Here is a 23,235-nt window from a genome sequence, read left to right on the forward strand (position 1 = left end):
TATTGTAACGTATTCGGGTTTTAGGCCTTGTGCCCTCGCCGCTCAAACCCAGGTCTTGCCAGCTGAGCTAAAGAAGACCTTCTTTTTAAGTAAAAAAGGAATTGTACCAAAATTGTTTTGGATAGATTTCCAAAATGTTACTGTTAAACATTTAAAGGTAAATGTTAAATTTAAAGATTTTGATATTTGATATGTTTATATTTAGATCCAATTTGGATAAAGGATATGTTCTTATTATTAATCTGTTAATTATGTTGGCGAAATACTTCATCCACAAAAGTAAATGGTCTAATACTGCTCCCTCTATTAATGCTTTTAAAGTACAATTCCTTTTTTACTTAAATTCTATTAGAAATTTAAAGAATCAAAAGGCAAGACATATAACGGAAATATGTAAAAAGTATAAGTTTCAGCTTTTATAATTGTGAATTCCTCTGGATGTGAAGTATCTATTTCTGTATCTTTTTTCATATTCTGTCTCTTTTATTGGATTTATGGTGTTTAATACAAACTTTTTAAAAAAGCCTACCGTTTACTATTCCATCCAGGTACTATGGAAGTCTCCCTGGCAGAAATGGGATTCCATAAAAACTAGTGTAATTAATTTGATTTTTATCAGGGCACTGTACAAGACAAGTCTTCAGGCCTATAGATCCTATGATCCTGTATGATTTATGAATGTAGTTTAACGGAACGGCCGACATACAGTTTGTATGATCTGGTTGCAGTGTGGTGACAGCACCGCCCTCCCCTGCGCATAACAGGGATGCTGGCTGCCAGGGCTAAAGAAAGTCTTCTTTAGCTCAGCTGGCAAGACCTGGGTTCGAGCCAATGCAGTGAGGCACGAACTAGGGTGGGAGCGGCGAGGGCACAAACCCTAGAATCCGAATCCGTTACAATAACGAAAGGACAGACAATGAAATTGGGGCTATTTTGAAGTCGCAAATGTCAGATAAAAAAAATTGGCCCAGTTTTTGATCTGTTTGCTAAGCCGCTGAAAAGTGGTCAAAAACACTTTCTATATGCTAGATTCTCTTGTTTTTTGCATTTACAACGAAATAAAGCGATATTCACAATATATTTATGATATGGATTAGCAGGTCAAGCAAGTTGGTGAGGTAAAGATGGTAGAATTTTTTAAACTAGTCTTGACACAGTGATACAATCACTAATAACACTGGGAAATGACAAACGCCAATGGACTTAATGTCCAGCTGAAGTTATTGTCTTTGCTCTTTTCACTTCTCTTTGCAGTTGTCCTGGTTTACAACACACATGTTAGTGTCTAACAGGTTTCTTGACACCAGCTTGAAATAAGATTTTTGGCTGCTCCGGAAGCCACAGTTGTACCACCTGTACAACCATGTGGTCTCGTACTGGGCTACAGGGCAATATGAGACTATCTATGTGGTCTGAAGAAAGAAAAATCATAGTGTTGTTCTGTAACTAATTCTATTCACACCTCACGGGATCAGGAGGTATCAGTATTATTCATGACCACTGGAGCATGCCTGATAAATGTGGAAAACATGGTAGAAAAAAATTAAATAAATGAAGTAAACTCACAGTGTGTACTGTGTCCTCATATGTGTAGGTATGTTCTGTCATCCTTTGTAATCCTTTGGATTCCATTGGACCCATTGGAATATGTTCCCCATAGTGCCTTTGTTATGTGTACCAAATTAATTGCTCTACAGTGCATGGCTTTCAGAACACAGATATTGAATACATCTATTAACTTTAAGAGCACCCCACTTTTAATGTAGTGTATATTACAGAACTCCTGGTCTGGTTAGGAGATGACATTTGTAAAGGATATGTGAGTTTTAAATAGATTTTCTTATTTTTGTTGTGAACTTGTGGTAGAATTCAAAACTTCAGGTCTTAGTTGGTGCTCATAAATCCTTCTAAGCAACCCAGCATGCAGGTATAATGCAACCCTCAAGAATACGCGTTAAGATGTTTTTTTGTGACTGTAGTCTGGACATAAAACCTCCAGCCCACAAAAACGCACTAACGTTCCAAAATTAAATGATTAAAACTGAGTATAAAACTTATAACAGCAATTGTCTTCATTACACTTCATTTAAAGTCTACATATTTAGTCTCTTGATCTCTGTACATAGCCCTTGTAGTAGATAACTTCCACATTCTTGTAATGGTTCACTAATGAAATACAATAATTCAGGATCTATTGGTTGATTTGCGAGCTGTGCTATAGCAACACCTGTTACACTGCATGCTCAAAAATTGCAAACAATGCATATTTCTGCCACTTGCGCAACCATGCCATGGAATTTCACATGAATCCAACACAAAAGTCTCCTCAACAAAACCAACTGGAATGTGTGTTTTCTTTTCTCCTTGGAAAATTCTTAATTTTCTTCAAACCCATTTTGATGTGAAATACAACCCCAGATCATCCAGTCTCAATGATAGGACTTCAAGAGGAGCTTGTAATGTTTTAAGACAATATTTCAGTTGCAGTCCTGGAGTGAGTCAAAATTTTGTCCACCCCCAATAAATGATAAATGCTAACCAGCACTTTCTATTGTCTCTCTGGCAAACTCCCGACAAACACAAGCATCCACAAAGTGACATCTTTTGAATTAGGGTAGACATTTTTGTAAATTTAGTCCAATTACAAGTAATATGCAAACCATTCTCTGTTGCCTTTGCAAACTTAACTGCTTTTCCAAAGGCTTTTATTTAAACATGATAGACATCATTTTTTACTAATACTTTGTATAAGGCATCCGTAAGAGTACCTGTTTGCCAGGAGATCAATGCTTTGTGGCATGTGTTTCTTCAGGCCTGGACATAAAGTTAGTAGGATCACGTGGGGGGAATCAGTGATACCTGAATTCTTACGAAGACATTTTGAGGTGACAGCTAACTGGCTATCTGCCTATTCTCCCTCTCCTGTTTTAACTCCCAGCCAATGTAAACAGGTGTGCTGCCTGTCTTTTCACACTTCAGAAGTTTCAGCTTTTGACATCCTTAAAAGCATATTAAACAAAAACACAGCTTTCCAACGGTTCAATTTCTTAAAATTCTAAAATGTTTTGCCATCTTGTCTATATTTGTGTAGTTTTTAAAACATTGTTTTGTTATTGTATATTCAGTGGCATCACGCAGAAGGCTAAGGATAATTTCTCAATTCAGTAGCAGGTTAGTCTTTTCTGTATTGGTGCAGTTATTTTGCCAGCTATAATTCTTGGCCTGACATCGGCCAAAAACCAGGACAGATTTATTTTGCTACCTGCTTTTTCAGACTCACTTCGGCAAAGAAGCGAATGATCCACAAAGAAACATGTTAAAAGCTGAAATAAGATATCGCAAACTGTTACTAGTATGTGTGTTTACATATTTCGGTGATGTCCTACTTAACACTTTGCACTTGACACTCTTATTCTGTATTATTGTTTTTCAAAATACTGTGTTCAGTTTGAAACATTTTCAAGAGAAGAAACAATTAATCAAGAAGACTGACAATTTTTAGAACATAATAAAATTGGAATACAATCCAATTTTAAAGTCATCATACACATATACTGTATATTCAAATCTACCAATATAGTGGGTATTTTCTTGATTTTCCTTTTATAAATGATGTTATTAACCACCCATTTTTGTTTTTCCCTTGGAAAAGAATGTAAATTAAACTTGCAAAATTGCAGCTTGCAAAATCAAATCCATCTGGATTTGGATCCAAATGGATTTGGCACATTTGACTTATTTGAGTGTGCTAATTCCAGAAGCATTGATCCCAACTGCAAAGTCCACCTGCCCCTGAAAATCCACAGGAAGCAAACTAAATATGACATTTGACTGACGCTTGGATATTCTAGCATTTTTTCTTTGTTGGGACATTTTATAATACAGTACGTATGTGTCTAATAAAGCACATGAATGGAAATCATATTTTCTGAGGTGCATCCTGTACAATGTGCACATGTGTCATTTACAGTCCATCCAGAATATTATACACATATACCCCACACACACATATTAAAAATAGCTCCCAAAGCATAATTTGTGTGTCTAGGCAATTCAACATTGTGACTAAATCTCAGGCAAGGGAGCAAGACTGTGCACTAGTTTTTTAACACTTTGTTTAAAAATGACCAAAAGGCAAACTCAAAACTTTTGAATCGGGAAAACAAAAAGGTGGATATTGTAATGCATTGAAGTGACTTTATGATATGAAAAGTGTGAGTAATATACTGTTGGAAAAAGTTACCATGCCTAAACTTCGAAACCTTTAACCTCTCAACCAGAGCATTAATGAAATGAGCCAAATATATGGGTTGTTTGAACTGTATGGGAAATCCAATGGGTGATAATTTATTAGAGTTTTTGTAAACACATCGCAACATATGCAGTAAACCTCAAATTAGCCTTTCATTAGAATTTCATTGGGACTAATTAGTGTTTCAGTTTTTTAAAGTCAACACTTAAAAACAGTAGGAACTTGATACTGGCAATAAAAAAAGCTAAAAAGTAGTTTTTTTCCCTTTTTATGACAGAAAATGCATTCGTGCGAGCATGACCTCGGATTATTTAATTTATGTTTTATTTTAAGACATTATGCTGAGCTGTGTGCTACATGATATTCAAAGAAATATGACACAGCAACACCTTCACTGTTCACAAGAAAAGGCTATAAAAATTCTAACTAGATGCTAAAACTTCAAAAAAGGGACCCAGAATATGATACATTAAAAGAAACTCACATGTACTAAAAACTAGGCCCTTTAAACTTAATTATATATGACAAACCTGGAAATGGTGAGAGATTTATCAAAGAAGACAGTGATTAATAAACAATGAGCATCCTATAAAGACCCCGACAAGTCTCTGCTCATCACAGATGTTGACTGTAGTGTACATATCAAAGTACACATAAAGTTAAATCATCTACCACAAGTGAGGCTTCTCCTTTAGCCTTTGTGCCCATTTTCCTGTTTTTCCACCTGTTTAATTGAAAGATGATGAGGACCCTCTTAGATACAGCTTGCATGTGATGCTGAGACCTGAGCTTTCATCTTTCATCTGCTGTTGAGATCACATGGCTGGAGCTTTGTAAGCCAGCTGGGGGAAGTGTAGCATTTTGTTTTTTTGTAAACAGACACGCCCATGGCGAAAGAATACATCCAGAGATGAAGTTACTAGCACCTCTTGTCTTTGTAGATGACGCTAAAATAACATGAACAAAGAGGAGAATTAGGAGCAGTGTCACATGAAACTGAACTATGAAACTATGAAGCTTTTTAACCCTATAGTTTACTACAGTGCCAAGTAGAAATTAGTAAATGTCAGCCAGTGAGCTATTTTGTTTACTTTTAACTAGAATCCTAAGGTGTAGGGGTGTTAATCAAGGTGTCCTGGCCTAATTTTCCATCGGACTTTATCAATCAATAATCCTCCTCCTAATAATCCCCATCTTTGAACTGGCTTCATCACTCTGTTCTCCTCCCCACTGATAGCTGGTGTGTGGTGAGCGTACTGGCACATTTTGGCTGCCATCACATCATCCAAGTGCAGGCTACACATTGGTGATGGTGAAGGGGAGCCCCCACTACTTGTAAAGCACTTTGATTGGACTGTCCAAAAAAGTGCTATATACTGTAAGTCTAAGTGAATTGCTGTTATTATTATAATACTGTATTCCTTTCACCTGCTGTACTATTTTATTTCACATCCCTAAAACATCTCTCAGTTTCGTAGCTTAATGTTTCTGACTTTTATTGAAATGCTCTGCTGTAGAAATGGATCTGAAATGATCATTTTTAAATGAAAACTTGTTCTCAGTTGACTTACTTGGTGAAATATAAAGACAAAATCTAGTTTGTGTCAAACCAAGCCCACTTTTAGTCTGATTTCCTTATCAAATGCCTCACTAAGCAATGTCTGCCGACTATTCAACAAATAATCTTGAAAACTGTGAAAACAGCCTTGATATTTGTACACTGTCAGGTTTGAGGGGCTGAAAAGTGTGATAAAATGAGACAGAGAAGTCAAATCCAGGTCTTGTTTTGTTATGCTTGTGTAGAGTATGCTGTGCCGTCTGACCCTTGTCTAAAACCGCTGTCTCAGGCTTTTGTCTGGAAGTCCAAATATGCAACACACCCACTATGCTGAAAGGGCCAGCCTCTTCCATGATGGGTGTTGAGAACCCTGGGGAATGTCATCAAATAACAGACTCATTATAGATTTCGAACTCTTTCTTGGCTGCCTTCAACACAAGCTGCAGTTCTGCAGGTTTTATAAGCACATTAAATTAGTAAATGAGAAGCCCTCTAGGAAAATAATTGCTTAATCTATTAAGTAATATTCATAATTATTTTATAGCCCAATTAAATAATTTGATCAACTGAGTGATTTAAAGGTGTAATATACTGTAAGGGAAACATCCATTAGCCCTTAAGAATGTTGACACCATTGCAGAATCATGGAATATTTTATTCTCTTAACAAAATAACAAATTGTGGTACTTATAAAACAGAAAAGTGTTTCTCAAATTATTCTGCCACATTGCAATCATTACAATAAAAGAACATGTGAATGCAATCAATAAACTAACTATTGCTATCCTGGGACTCTTGTGCAAATGTCAGATTAATGAACTGTTCAGTTGTGATACAGTTCAGCACATCCAAGACTGACCTACAAAAAGACTCTCAATCCCAGCACAAAAGTGAAAGTAGGATTTATAGCCCAATTATTTACACAACTGTAGTTTTAGGGTATTGAATGTACATTTGCAAGAAAGTGAATTGGAAGACTGCAGTCAGCATTAAAATGCTTGTGTAGGTGAGAACAAATCTGGAAATATACACTGGTGAAACACTATTAATGCTTTATGGCCCAGATAGTAAGGAGTTGATACAGTAAAATGTCCAGAAATGTGCAATCTTTGTATTTCCTGTCAAGAAAGTTAAAACAATGTCAGATTATTTAGAAAGTAGTCAACCCATATTCTTGCTTTCTTACTTACATTTTTGTGAGACTGGTTAAGTATTCCTACTTGTAATTTGGAGTAGTTCAAGTACTGTAGGTAGCCGCGTCAACATGCATAGGCTGCAAAGGAACAAGTAAAGGTTTATTCCATGCTGAAAATAGAAGAAAAGAAACACAGCGTTTAGGCTGTGGAGCCTTCTTTGGCTGACACCTGAAGAAGGCTGTACAGCCGAAACATCGTGTTTCTTTTCTTCTCTTTCCTATAATTTGACGACCTGCCTGTGTATACAGTATATACAATAGCATACTGTGACTAAATACAAAAACATGGAGATAGGGAATTTGAATGTTATCATTTTTTGTTGTGTGAGAAGTTACATTTAATTGACTGTAGAATCTAACGATCCTTCATTCCTTTTCTTCACTCTCGATAAAATACTCAAACCAGCTAACAAGTCTGTTTTCTTCCCTCTACTAAATACTGTAATACCTTCACAGTTTTTTTACAACAAAATATGTCATATTAAGAACTAGTTGTTGACCTCAACTCCTGCAATCATTGTAAATATGTCTTCTCCCACTTTCAGATGTTAAGAGTTTGTCTCATCTTACTCTTGTTAACGCTGCCTATCTGATTAAAATAGTAGCAAAAATAGGCTCCATTCCTATGCGTCCTCTCAAACGTGCGTCTCGGCTCTCTCCATTTGTTACTAATCTCACCAATGAGTCCCTGAAATCGAATTTTGTTTTTGAAGGCTTAAAGTCTGCTGCTGTCCCACCTGTGCTAAAGTACCCAGCTTGGATCCTAAAGTAATTCACCAACAACTGCTGTCCTTTTTCCAATGTGCCTTTTCTTGCAACAACTCTGGCAGAGTGAGTGGCAGCTCAATAACAATCTCATCTTACATCTAATGAGCTCTTTGAACCTTTTCAGTCAAGGTTTAGACAGAGACAAGGTACTGAAACACCCCTTGTTAGGGTAGTTAATGATTTGCTGATGGCTTCTGACTCTGGGTCACTTAAAATTCTTCTTGTTTTGAACCTAAGTGCAAATTTTGATGCCGTCAAACATGGAATGGAAAATGATTTACAGACAACTGGGTCTTCCCTTTACTGGTGTAGTTCCTATTTAGGTACCAGGAGATAGGTCATAAATCTATTGTTCCACTTACTCAAGGTCTACCGTGGGCTCCTTCTGTGGTCTTTGGTGGGGTTTGTAGTATTTACATGTTGCCTCCTGGTCAGATTATGTGCCATTGTGGACTTGGGTTTCATGGCTATGCTGTTAATACTTACTTTCAGATCAAATCCCATACGAAAATTGTAATTTCAGCTTTTTATGGGTGTTTTAGATTTCTGATATTAAGATGGCAATTGAAATTTCTTAAGCTAAGATATGCCAAAACTGATCTATGTTTATAGACTCCCAACATGAGCTTTGCAAAATTCTGGCTTCAATGTTGTGGTTGACGTGGTTCAGGGCCAAAATTAAGCCCTGGATGGTGCTATTTTCAATCCTTTATTGTAATTTTAACTGCATGTCAGGAACATCACAGCCTTGGTTAAGGCTCTTGCTTTGCCTATCTGATACAGACCTATTGATTTATTCTTTCATTTTATCAATAATACACTAGAGTATAATAAAAGTGCTTTAGCTTACTTAGTCTTCTTCTATATCAGGTACTACCTGGGCTTCACTATGTCCGCAATTCTGCAGTTTGTAGACTAACGAGAACTCTTCATCTCCACATACTGTAGCTCTTGTCTTCGGTAAATTGCACTGGATCATTGTAGAATTCAGAGTAGACTTTAAGACTGTGCACAAGTACACTTCACTGGACTAGCTCCAGGTTATCGTGAGGATTTATTGCATTAGTATAGTTCAAATCCTAATCCGAGATCTCCTGATTTAGGCCTTTATACTGTGCCAGGCTCCGAACAATGGGCAACAGCACCAGATTCTATTAGGGACTACATAAGACTGTGCTTCTGTCAGCATATTTAAAACTTGCTTAAAGGCATATGTTTCCACTCTATCTTAAATTTATAATGTATCTTTAATCTTGGTTATACAGGGTCAGTTTGCTGTGCTTTTCCTCTCTTACTTCCTACTTTGGTTATGTGTATTACAGTATATGTGGATTATTATGCAACACATTGAGTTTCTTCAAAAGCCCTCAGAAAGAAACTTGAATTATTATACTGTATAATACAGTTCAGGTATTTTCTTATTTAGATAATTTTTATAGAACTTTATTAAAATAGATGAGGCATAGTACTGTGATTATCAGTGCTTCTGCTACATTGACTGAAGGTCCTGAGGATGATTTTTGTCCACGCAGAGTTTTCAGGAGTTTTACTCGTTTCCTTCCTCCAAGCCATGCTGGCTAAGTTTGATTGGGTAGTTTAATTTTTGTGCCCCTCAAGTCTTGTGATGCACTGTAATGCAGTCTGATGGTCCTGTCCACTAGAGAGCGGTCATGTGTTCTCAGTCCCATACTGTGCCATACAGTATATGTCACACTGTTTATTAACTTAAATATGTTTAATAAATAATCATGTTTAAAAAAAACTAAAATTTTATCTCTGAGCACTCCAACAGGTCTTGCTGACAGTGGCCTGTAGCACAACCCATTCTGATTGATCTGCTAGTTAGTCTGTTAGTGCCTGTTGGAGCTCCAGAGTGAGGCATCAGTTTATTTTTACAATTCCGGGGGAGAAAGACGAAGCTGAGGATAGGATCCCAAAGACCTGCAGTGATCAGTGATGATCTCTAATGGAGGTCAAAAATTAAATGTGTTGCAGAACCTCAAGCAGGTAGCTGCATCACCATGCATAGGCTGTGAAGGAACCGGAAGGCTCCACAGTCTTTTTTTTTTCCTTTCAGCATGGAATGAATCTTTACCAGTTCCTTCAGAAATAAAATGCACTTTACTTTGAATATGTTATTATGATCATCCACTCTGCAAACATTGGTGATGTGCATGATTTCCAAAACAGAGGTGCTTGTTATTAAATCAGTTTAGTAATCATGTGAGACTCAAATCATGTTAGTGTTGTTCAATGTAGAAGTGTCACCTGCCAAGCGACCAGGTTTGGCTCAAAAGAAAAGAAACTCCCAAACAGTCTTCAAAAGCAAACAAAACTGGGTTTATTGATAACAAAAAAAAACCCTCAAAGGAGTACTCTCCACACCTTTCCTCCAAGGCACCCTCTCCAGACTGAGCTCTCCCAGTCCCTTTTATAGCCCCTGCTCTCCAAGGACCATCCTCTTAAAGGGACTCGCTCACATTTTCTTAACAGACATTTAACAGAGATGGGCAATTTGATCAAAGTATTTAACCATCCATAAATACTTATACACATGCAACAGTTATATATCCACTTAAACAAAACAAATGACCTTACATCTGTTATTTATAGATGGCTCACCAGTCACCTTTCCCTTTAAGATCATTTGTGGGATACTACAAACAGGAAAGGTGACCGGTGGCCATCTTGATCAACACAATACAATACTCCATTGGGGGAAACACTGCAGTGATTTTAGGGAAACCAAAAAAAAGGGTAAGTATCATTCACACCTCATTCGTATCACATACAGACTATCAAACATACCAGAAGGGTAGAGGGAAATATTGGAGTATTTCATATTCATCAAGAGAAAGAAAAAAAACAAGCACTCTGTCACAAGGAGTATGAACAAAAAAAAGTATGGGACCAAGGATTAAACCTACTAGACACCTTACAGATCACCAGTACAGTTCTGCAAAAACGGAGACAAACATCAGACATTTTTTGTCCTTGTTTTTATGTCAGTAAGTGTGTGATAATCTCAGCCATAGTTCCTTCAATATCTTAATTTCTTACAAAGAAAGAAAAAAGAACTGTTGGAACAAAACGTGTACAGTATTTGGAGTGTTAAGTATCTGTTTGTAAAAGCCAAAGCAGGGTAACTTTGTAGATAATTTGCAACAGTGATGGGGGCCAAGTTATTAAGACCTGTTTGAAAGGCAATTGAAATGAATAACTATTAAGAAATCCAAAGCTGAACTCCTTTTTTTTCACTTAATGCCATGTCTTCACAAATTCCTGGAACACATACTGTAGCACAAATCTGTTGTATCTCTGCTGGAACCAATGCAGCCCTTTGTACTACAATGACTGTCCATTGATGTGACTGACAAAGGTAATCTCTTTTGGATTCCTCAAAGATTTGATGTCAGAATAGATATCCTTTAAACAGAACTATTAAAAGCATATTAAACATGCACCCTGTGATAAGATTGAAGTTAGAATAACAATTGTGGCGTGATATTTGCTAAAAAATGAAAGGATTATATGGTTTTTGTGAAATGAGGAATTTAGCTCTGGGGAGGATATAGTCGTGGTGATTTTTTGTTTATTTTCCTTCTGATCCTTTGATATGTCAGCTTCTGTCACTAGGTATTAGGCCACTTATGATTTTGAGTCAGAATAAAATGCCTACAAATTCAGGTAGATTAAGTTTATTTAAAAAAAAGAACAGACAGCAGGGTAACTTTGTAGATAATTTGAAAACATTACTTAAATAACCTTAATTTTTTACAGTTTGCAGATTTTTTTTTTACTGTTTAGTCTTACAAACAGAAGTAATCGCTTCCTGTTCTGAATTGTGTTTTGAAAATGCTTAAGGCTTTAATAACACCAGTTGCATTGATTAATTGTGATATGGGTTTTGCTAACCTCCAATTTCTCTTAAAAAGACAACAGATTTAATTGTTTAATAGTCAACAGTGTATGAAATTACATTGACTTTGTACTGTATCTCTGGCCAGTTTTTTTTAAAGTTTGCTTTCTGTCTACTGCAAAGTTTATTGTAAACAGCTGCCGGATGACATTTGTGAAACCTCCTTAGGAAAGAAATTTGAGTTTTTCACGCAAAAGAGCTTGCCTAAAGGGTACTATATTTATGAATTTAAACAGTATTTTATTGTTATTGGTAATGTATTATAACATGTAATATATCTCTGATATATACTGGAATTAACATGACCCTAATATGAAATTAAACTTTATTATTCAATGGTGTTGAATATTTTGGGGGAGAAAAGACATTACAAGACAGTTATGATTTTGAAACAGTTGTACTCAGTTATTGGGTGACATGGTGACACATCGGTTAGCATTTCTATTTCTGGGTTCAGTTATGGACCTGGGTGCTATCTTTATGGAGTTTGTACAGTATGTACTCCCCATGTTCATATGGGTTTCCTCTGTGTGCTCTGTTTTCCTCCTGCAGTCCAAAGATCCTGGTGTGAGTGAGTGTGTGCGCGTCTGTGTTTGTCTGGTGTCCTGCCCTGCCTTGAGCCAGGTGCTTGTTGGGATAAGCTCTGACTTCCTTGTGAGTTCTTATTGGATAAAGTGGTTAGAAAGTGAATAGATGGGATGGATATACTCAATTGTCATTATATTGAAACAAGTGTATCACAGCACTAGGAATGGTAATTGTAAAATGGTACTAGAAAGGGGAAAATACAACACCTTTTCCTGCTATTTATTATCGTGTTTGATCTTCTCAGGTCCAGTTAACATTTGATTATCAATTAAATGCTTGTCACCAGCAAAAAACTTTATATTGTGTCAGGGCTGTATATTTATTTCTTAATTAAAGTGAAGATAACTCTGCAACAAGATCAAATATTTCACTGGCAAACATTCCTGAAGCCTTAGTTTTCACTTTAATGTGTACAGAGGACAGAGCTACCTGAAACCACTGGCTTTCATTGAGTTAAGGCATTTTGTTTGTTTGAAGACACCCTTTTCAAACCGGTTTAAAAAAAATGAAATACGAAATAAATGATTAAACGATGAAGTCAGAGTGTTAATCAAGGAATTGTCAAAGTCTCTTGGCATACAAATACAGTAAATTGTAATCTCCCTGTGTGCATAGTTGACAGTAATAAAGGAGGTTTAGTAATACATGTAAGTTTTTTCATGTCAGTGACAACTGAACAAGTCTGGTCGTTTTGGCACAATGACACAAAGAATTTAGCAAGTAGATTCTTCCAAAGTAGTAAATGAAGGACATGCAGCTCTACTTATCACATTTACTTATCTAAAACATTTCCTTGCAGTTACTTTTATGTGTCAAGAATTCATCATGGGGAAGGCATTAGGCCTGAAGTCCATGGTTTGGCTAATCTTGTATCATAGTCTGCACCTATCCAGTTCTGGATACCTAGATAATTTGTCTTCTCTAGGAAGAGTGTTATCTTTGGGTTGCTACATCATAGTGTCCTTTGATTAAGACTTCCTTTTATTCAGTGATGTTGACTTTTTTTCCTTAAGTATTTACAGATTCCAAGACAACTTTGTACCTGACTTTCCGAAGTGGCTATTGTTATGGATTACTTAATGCTAAACCGCTGTCTCAAAAACCTAAGTAAATCATCTACCAGGGAAACAATTAGAAAACACTTGGCTAAGGCATGAGCAAACCACTCTGACCAATACATTCTTTAAAAAATGTGTGTTTGCTCAGAGAGATAAGATAGTCTAAAGCAATCAAACTCAGGTGATTTGTGTTCAAAGGTATGCTAATAGTTCCAAACACAAATATGGAATTTTGAAATATTTTAAATGCAGTAGTGCAGTTATCCAGAAACAAAGTCATTTTTTTTCTGTGCATTTTATGATAAGAGTTTAAGAATAATGTAATACAGTCCGGAGAAAGTATGGTATCTAAAAACATACAGAACAGAAGGTGTGGTGATCAGCATAGGTGTAGGGGGTGATTAGTTGTACAGATGTCTCAATCATCAAGGAGCCTCCCAAAATCACATTTGTTTTTTTTTTACATACAGTAATATAGAGAGTGAAAGCTGTGCAGATCAATCCTGTGGCAAAAGGACCTGTATCTCTGGAAATCTGTTTTTAAAAGATTATAAAATATCAAAGGAAAGATTGAATGGAAGAGTCAGCCAACACAATCTGGCAGGAGCACAGATTTCTTTCTAGAGTTCTCCAGGCTGATGACTAAAAGTCATTAAGTGAAAGGTTTACTCTTTGTGATAAATTCAGTTGCATCATCTTTCCAAGGGGTTCATCTTCATAGATGTCAGGCTCTGCTGTTTTAGGTCTATTCTTTAGGTCTATCCTGCTACTTTGACATCTGGTGTTTGTGTCAGAGTTTACTGCAGTTTGAAAAAACACCCCCCCCCCCTCCAATGAAGAATTGAAATACAAATGTTGTATGCACATTTTTAAAGTGAGTGCTTTTAATCAGAACTTGAATTCTCAAACAACATTTTATGGGTGAACGAAGATGAATATCAGCAGAAACAGCAAAGAAAAATTCCAAATAAAAGAAAACGATTGCATAAGTATCCACCCCTCTGAGTCTATACTTGATGGAAGCACCTTTGGCAGCAAATAAAAGATCTGATTCCTTTTGGATAAGTCTCTACCAATTTTGCACAAAGTGATGGCGCAATATTCGTCCAATCTTGTAAGCACACCTGCTCAAGCATGGTTAAATTGGTTGGGTAACATTGATGGACAGCAATTCTCAGGCCTTGCCAGCTATTTTCTATTGGATTCAAGTCAGGACTTAACCGAACCTCTCAGGAACATTCATTTTGTCCCCGTCAAGCAACACCACTGTCTCTTAGGACCTGAGTTTGGGTCATTGTCCTGCTGAAAAGTCCATTTTCATTCCAGTTTTAGGTCTTCAGCTGGGCTCAACTCCAGGATCTCTATACACAGCAGTGGCATTTCCTTGTCACATGAAAATCTTGACATCCGCCTTTAAAATTTAGAAGTTAATTTACAACATACTAGATATGGAGCAGGGCACAGGGGCCTTCCGATTCTGGCAGCTTTGCTGATGTGCTGCTTACGCAGCCAGTGTAGTAACATGACTGCCTTTGCTCCAAAGGTAAAAAAAAAAATACTGAAAGGTATTCCAGAAAAAGACTGGAACACACTTGAATCAAGATGTTTCTAGCCACATCTAGTGCTTTGGTGAAAGCTAAAGGAGGCACTTTGGTGATGGCCACCATCAATGATCAAGCTGAATAAATATCCACCACAAGATGTTTTCTGTGGAGTTTGAAAAGAGTCTAAATGCCACAATCCCACGTACTGTACGGTTTTGAAAGCAAAATTGCCAGGAACTGAATACGATTTTAACGAAAATGTACCTTGATCAAATTACATACCTTCTCATACAGTACCCTTTTTTTAAAAAAAAACAGACATGTTTAAACCGTAGTTTTGTTAAAATAATGAATAAGATGAAAATTTTACCATGTAAATAAAATGTTTTGTCAAGATGGTTACCCATATGCTATAAATTTAAGAGCTTTAGCGATCCCCCTGCTGGGATTCAGTCATGGTTGTTTGGTGGCTCAGAATGGACACGGTGCATCTCCCTGTACAGAAAAAAGGACGGGTCTTCTGCCCTGGCAGAATTCTACTGTTTCCAATTCTCATCTTGGTTTCAAGGTGGTAACGTCATTTTTATAGCATATTCACTGCACTGAGCTCTGTTACACACACAGTGCACTACAGACTAGGGGGAGATCACGCAGTCGGATTCTAAAATCCTAGTAGAGACAGGCCCAGCAGAGTGGAAATGTTTTGAAATAGTGGAGGCCTAATAGCTTATGACTATGGTATCTGAAATGATCAATTTCAAATGTTTTTAAGTTGTTAGCAAAAGTGGTGACCTGGAAATGTGATGAAAGTGTGTTACATAGATGTTATAGTATGTGTATGTCTTAACACAAATAAGGTAAAATGACTGAGCATTTCTAGACATTCAAAATACCAATAAGATCAAGGACATTTTAATCAGCTCTCAAATGAAAATAGTGTGAATAGTGTCATGATTGTCAACATTGTTGGCCACTTCAGACATGGAGCCACAAACCTGGGTAGGACTTTCTCTCAGATCTTCCTGAGACCCTGATATAGAAAGGAAGTCTTTAGTCAGGTTTTGAATGTGCCCCCACAGCTTGACATAAAAAAATCCTTACACTTATATAGCTCTTTTCTGGACACTCCACGGGTAATGGGACTCCCTTCCACCACCACCAATGTGCAGCCCCGATGCGACACCAGACATAGTGCACAAGTACGGTCACCACACACCAGCTATCAGTGGGGAGGAGAACAGAGTGATGAAGCCAGTTCATAGATGGGGATTATTAGGAGGCCATGATTGATAAAGACCAATGGGAAATTTGGCCAGGACATCAGTATTGTAGAATCTAGAAGCTCCATTTCAGCTTTTATTTCTCTTCCATTCTTTGGCGTATGCCATTGGATCCTTGATTCAAATGGTTGCAAGTACAGTTCTACATGTCCAACCTGCACAGAAAAACCAGGTGTCAAATCCACTAGACCAAATAGCTAATCCCTTGTTGTTTTCTGCCCATCTATCTGTGAGTTGGATCTTTTATCCACTGTACTGATTACTGACTATTCTTTATATTAGTGGTGTATGACTGGAGGGTCTGTGGATATCTGATCCATCACTGCTCTTGACGGTGTCCATACATCCATTTTCTAACCGCTTCATCTGATTCAGGGCTATGTCAGCAAGCAACAGGTATGAGGCAGAAGAAATCTTGGACAGGATGCCGGTCTATCACAGGGCACACACACATGCACACCAGCGTTAATTTTCCCATTTAAAACCAGGCAAACATGGGGAGAATATACAAACTCCACACATACAACACTCCATGTCTGGAATTTAATTATTTTTAATTATTTACTTAGGCAGCAAAATGAAAGAAAGTACAATTGAAATACAATGTGTGCCTAATTGTTGCCCAGTACATTTACATTCACAACCTAATTTAGAGGTATTTTAAATACAGCTTTTCCCAAGCATATAGATTCTGTATGCTCACACCTGAAGAAGGCTCCACGGCCAAAACGTTATTTTTATTTCTTTTTTTTCAGCATGGAATATTACTATTACTTGTTTCTTTGCAGCCTACGCATGCTGATGCAGCTACCCACCTGAACTAATATAGATTCTATTCCTTTTTTCTTTTACTTTTTCGCGTTTGTCTATGTATTCTATATAAACAATTGCACAGTAAGCAGATATGAGTTCTGCTATAAAATAATGTGCCTAATTCACAAACACTTGAACATTATTTGTATTGCTCACACCATTTGGCACTGTTCTAGTCCACGTACAGTCAGCATGTTGTTATTATACTTTTGCAGATGAATGTGCTCTTTTTTGTTAATCATGTTTTAAGTAGATTACCCAACGAAGTGTAATCCAGGCTAATCATTACATTTAAACAGTCCACCATTGTTTAAAATGTTTTTACCCTTTTGTTTTTACTTCAGCAGGCTTTCTTTTACTTAAAAATATCCTAGATTTGCTGTGTATTATACAATATTACAGCATTTCCAATCAATCAAGTATTGCATGGATTTATTGTTATGAGTTTAATAAAATACAAACATTCCTGACTAAGTCACCTCACAGCTTTCTAATTCTATTTTTTTTTATCTCTTCACAGTATTGGACAAAGGTGTCCTAGAGAGCCACAGCTAGGCAGATCTTGTGGGTTCTGCTCTTGGTTTAACCACTGCTGTTGTAATCTAGAGCCAAGTGCTTCTCACTCACATTGCTTCAGTACAACATACACCTGTATAAATGAGTACAACTGTATGGTACTTTGGATAAAAAGTGACAATCAAATAAACAAATGAGTTCTGAAGGGTACCGATGTTATCATTTCAAATGAGCCTGAAATAATTAATTGAATAAACCACCTGCTTAAGCAGTGAAAATGAAATTGTTCCAAGGCGTTCAGAAATTGATGATCTAAGGGTAGTATAGGATAGGAAATGTGCCATCGTACAGTTCATACAGTAGTACATCCATCCATTTTCTAACTGCTTCTTCCAATTCATGGACTTATCCCAGCAAGCAACGGGTACAAGGCAGAGTATATCCTAGACTGGGTGCCAGTCCATCACAGGGCACACAGTGACCCAACATGCACACTCACACCTCGAACCAGTTTCCCTAGCAGCCAATTAACTTACCAATATGTTTTTGGGCTCTGAGAAGAAACCTGAACACCCGGAGGAAGCCCACATGAAGATGTGAAGAAACGTAAACTTCCATGAAGATAGCAGCCCAAGTCTGGGACTGAAAATTCAGTTTCTCCATAATGCCCTGTTTTCACTTCACATTCATTTCACAATCATTAGGTCTTGACTGAAGAAATGGAATTGCAAAACCATATGAGAACAGAAGATTGATGGTGTGTTTGCACCACCTTTCATTGAGACTATCAAGACCTTTTTGGTTCCATGAGCTTAGTCAGTTAATGTTGCCAAATTCCTCATGCCTCATTGGTGGGGTTTGTTTTGGTCTGGTGATGCCAATGCTCCTGACCAGTTGGATTAACTGGAATGTTTGGCAGCAAAGTACTATGTGTTGCAACTCCCAGCAAGACAAGTGGGTTTATTTCTTGTGAAATTCATTCACAAGTGAAATTTCAGAGTTTTGTCTTCCATGTCAAACAGCAGAACCTGCTGTATTAATACAGCTTTCTTAATCACAGGGGGCAGCGTGCAGGTGACAGATGCCAATGAAATCAGCCTTTAACTTCTTTCTTCACTGACACAATAGAAGCTAGTTGTTAATCTGACTTCATAGGATTATCTTCAAGTTGCTGCTACTTTTTCACTGTGCATATACTTTTAGGCCAAATATTTGGGAACTGTAACTGCCTTGTCATGGGGAAATAATTGAACGTAGTGGCACAGATTATTTGTCATTATATTTTGTCTCCTTAAATCCCACCATGACTTCTTTTTACTTAAGGTATCCAACAATCTATCCCACAAAATTAACAAAATGTTTTTGCTAACTTTTGGAGCTAAATCTGATGATAGCATCAACTCGTTTTTCAGCCATTCCAAAGTTTGAAGATATTTTCTCAGCACCACCCTAATCCATCACTTGAAGGATGATCAGCCTGAAATCTTCCAGACTTAAGAAAACACCTAGTTCTTATCTCAACTCTAACAGAAACCATAAAAATAGAAGTACAACTTGTAAATGAGCCTGGGTACGTTGTTTTGGTTTATGTGCCAACAACAGTGCTAGGTGCTTAGTCAATTCACATTTATTGAGCTGGCCTAGCTGCCTCTGGGTCTGGTCCATAATATGTTTGAGACCTCATTCATATTTACGATTCATGTGACCTTAAGGTTAACTCATCACATTTATATACTGTACTGTAGGTAATGTAAATGGGGGTCAAGATGGAAACAAAAGATAACATGATGAGAAAGGAGCATTGATCTTATTAGTTTTCTGTAGTAGTCAAAGTTGTGATGGTACACTACTACATCTCAAAGAACAGTGTCAGCAAATTCAGTCACACACTACGAATAATTAACTTACGCTGTTTTAAGCTTAAAGTTTACTTAGATGATAAGTAGTCAAGATAGTCTTGAAAAATTGAGAGAATGATTAAATTTACATTAATCATTTTTTTCATTTGCTGGCAAGAAATGTGAAATTCCAAACAAAATAAATGGTTTTCTGACTTTTAGAAGGTTATTGATCCCTACTGCAGTCATTTTCTTACTATCTAAGATCAAATTTTATATATGCCATGTCTTAATCTGTTCTTGTATGAACCAATTTTAGGATGTGCATTGTATAGTATGTATTTTCCAAATTCAGATGCAAGACTTTTATCAGATCAGAGTGCAATACATCATATTGACTTTTACTAGAATGTTGTACATTTTTAGCTTTGTAGAGGTGCAGTATACTTTCTACTAAAACTAACAAGACAACAGTGTCTGATGTAGCCCATACAACACAATAATGAGAATGTTTCTACTATAATGATACTTTTGGTGTTATAGAAACTGAAACTATACATATACTATAGTACCCATACAGTATATACTGTAGTACAGTGTAACAGAAGAATTATGACAAAATACCAAGTACAATAAAAATGTATTATATAAGACTATATATCAAGTAAAAAATATTATTTACTTAGTATTTATTACTTCTAATGTTACAGTGTTAAGATGGTATGTGTAGTATATTTGTGTAAAACATAAAAAAGTATATAAACTAGAAATGAGTTTTAAAATGTTTATGATATTTACAATATATTTCACACTGCCCAACTTCAAACACTTAAAGGTCTTGAAACACTTGCCTTTACTGTACCTCACCCCTTTCTTATCTTTCTGCTGTATTCATACATGACAAAATCCAACCCCGAGGCTGTCCTGCTGAAATTAAAGAGAAAATATGAGCAAAAGTGTAAATGTGTAATATTTCCATTGAATATTTGTCTTTTTTTCTTGGTGTATTTGTCCTGGAAGGCCTTAAATCACAGATGTGAAGGTGGTGTAAGGCTTAACTAAGAAGACAATCCTGCTGGCCGCATTGAAAGAGGGGGCAAACTGAAGAAGACCCCGTTGCCTGTGCAGGAATGTAAATGCATTTTTATTCACTGACCTTTGGGACACCATTACTTTCGGAATGTACCAGCTGTTCCTATCACAAGTGCTCGGCCAACACAATTGAAAGGATACTTTGCGGTTTGCTTCCGTCCCAGCGATGATTGTCTCGCTTGTAGTGTGTGCAGTGGTAGTCCTTCATGAGCTGAGGAAGCCTGTTCAACAGGCTCTTCATCTCGTTCATGCTGTTGTCAGTGGTATGGGATTAGAGAGATGGGGCCCTCCTTCCTAAGCTATAGAAAGCATCATTGTAATCACAAAGGATTTCAGCTTCAGGTCTAGGCATGGCTTCTGCCTAGTTAAGTCTCCTCAGCGCACTTGCATTTCCTGGACAGATTATCTGTGAGAAATCCGTGGTTATTTTGTCTTTTTGTCTCCTTGGCCTATCTTCTTATGGAGGCAAACACTGGCGTTGAGATTTCTGAATGAGCAAGGCCTTTCTTGTTTCTCGTTTCTTCAATTGCATTTTTAAGTGAAAGGAATGCAATTGAATTAGATGCTCCGCGGATGAGCTGCATTTTTTCTCTCCATTGCATCCTTAACCAAATGTCTGCTTGCACTGTGTACTGTCTTTTCGTAATGTTATAAATTATTGCAGGATTTATATTTAAAAAATACAAAATAGACCTGCTTTTTTAATTTTGTTGATTAACAGTGGACAGTCCCAGAAGAGCTTATCCGTAGGTGGTTACCAAATATTGTATGTTTTCTGCAGGCAGTTTAGTGCAGGAGTGACATATGTGAGGCAGTTATAGCTTATTCTCAAGTGAACATTCATTTAAAATCACTCCCACTTCCAAGAAGTTCACTGAACCCCTTTTACAGTCCAAATAAAATCATAAAAATATGGGACTTGCTGTTTATAGATTCATTCTGGCTTCGAAATGAGTGCTTTAAAACAAATTAGATTAATGTAATTAATGTACTAGTTAGTGGCTTGAGTCAAATTTTGTCTGCCTGTTGTGCAACTTTCATTTATTGCATCAATCATTCAATTATGCTTTGGTTTTTTATTTTTTTATTATCCTTTAAATAATATTTTAATAATATTAAGGGGCAGAGCGGTGGCTCTGTGGCTAAGGATCTGCGCCTGTGGCTGGAAGGTTGCTGGTTCAAATCCAGGCAGAGGATTCCTACTCCGTGGGGCCCCTGAGCAAGGCCCTTAACTCCAACTGCTCCAGGGGTGCTGTACAATGGCTGACCCTGCGCTCTGACTCCAAGCTTCTCTCCCTGTCTGTGTGTCTCATGGAGAGCAAGCTGGGGTATGCGAAAAGACAAATTACTAATGCAAGAAAATGTATATGGCTAATAAAGTGATCTTATACGGGCAATGTGCATATTTCATATCAAACCCATTTGATGCTGTTTAATGTAATAAAAAGATTACGTGATGATTATTACAAAATAAATGTGTGTCATCAATTCTGGGTGAAAAATAGCTTGCGAGTTTGTAATTTAAAAGGAATGAAAGTGGTCAAAAATAGACAGTACAATGACAATCTCAAAAGAGAAATGACCAGTAAATTAGGATAATGACTCAGTTTGCTGAAACCACTGTGTTATCTATTACTAACACTCGGAAACACAGGAGAACAGGCACTACAATATCTGGGGATTGTTGCAAAAGACTAGAAATACAAATTAAGTCTAACAATTTACTGCTGCACAGCTCAGCAATAAATGTTGAATGTACATTGTTAAAAACAGCACCTAGACATATTTCGAGGAACACGAGATGAATTTAAAGAAATTTTCCCATGTCAAGGTCCAATGAGAATGCCTAGGTGATAGTTTTTGCATCCTCAGGCAAAGGTGACTCGTGTAAATTAGAAGAATCCCTATAGGCTTCCACATATCAAGACATTTTGCATTCTCATACAGTATGTAATTCAGCACTAGAAAGCTTGGATGGAAGCTTGTGATCCAGCCAGATAAGGACACCGAGCCTTTTTGGAAGCCTGCAAAGCAATTTCTGCAAGTCAGAAAAATGCAGGTCATCTTGATCTCCAGACGTGAACCTATCAAGCTGTTGTGGAATGACCTGAAGGCTCCTGGTCAGCAATTGTTTTTAACTCAAAGCTGTGTTTTGCCCTGCGAAAACTAGGCACAAATATCTTCACAGCATTGCCAGTAACTGGTTTCAAAACATAACTAAACTGTAATCTGTAAGGAATGACAAAGTACTGTTATTGTTTCATTGCATTTGTGTTGGATTTTATTGCATAACAGAGCTGAATCTCTTTAGTTGATAGCTTACACAATTGCATAATATAAAATCAATGTCATTGTGTTCACTCGTAGGTTAGGTCTAATTTATTATATTTGAATATTTTAGATTGTATTTTATTTATATTACCAGACTATTCTTGAAATGAAATATGAAATTCCTTATGAGTATAATATTTTCACAAATATGAATATATTGTTTTCTGTTCCATTGAAAAAACACCCTATTTTATTCTAGTAAGTAAAAAAAGAAATAACATCTTCATATTTCACATAGAATTATCATAATCTACAGCGTACTCTCTGTTATAAAGAGATTTTTCTTAAAGATTTGATAAATACATACAGTACAGTAAGTATGCTTCATTTCTTCCCACCCACCAAGTTTGTGTTAGATACAGATTCCAGTCAACCTTATTTTCACAGAACAGGAAAAAATGAATTAAGCATGACAGAAAATATAATTCAAGATAAAAAGAAAGAGACAGTTCCTTCAAGGTGTTGTGTTCAGCCCTATTGGAT

Source organism: Atractosteus spatula, chromosome 6 (genome assembly GCF_055471065.1).
Source record: "Atractosteus spatula isolate fAtrSpa1 chromosome 6, fAtrSpa1.hap1, whole genome shotgun sequence".
NCBI lineage: Eukaryota > Metazoa > Chordata > Actinopteri > Semionotiformes > Lepisosteidae > Atractosteus > Atractosteus spatula.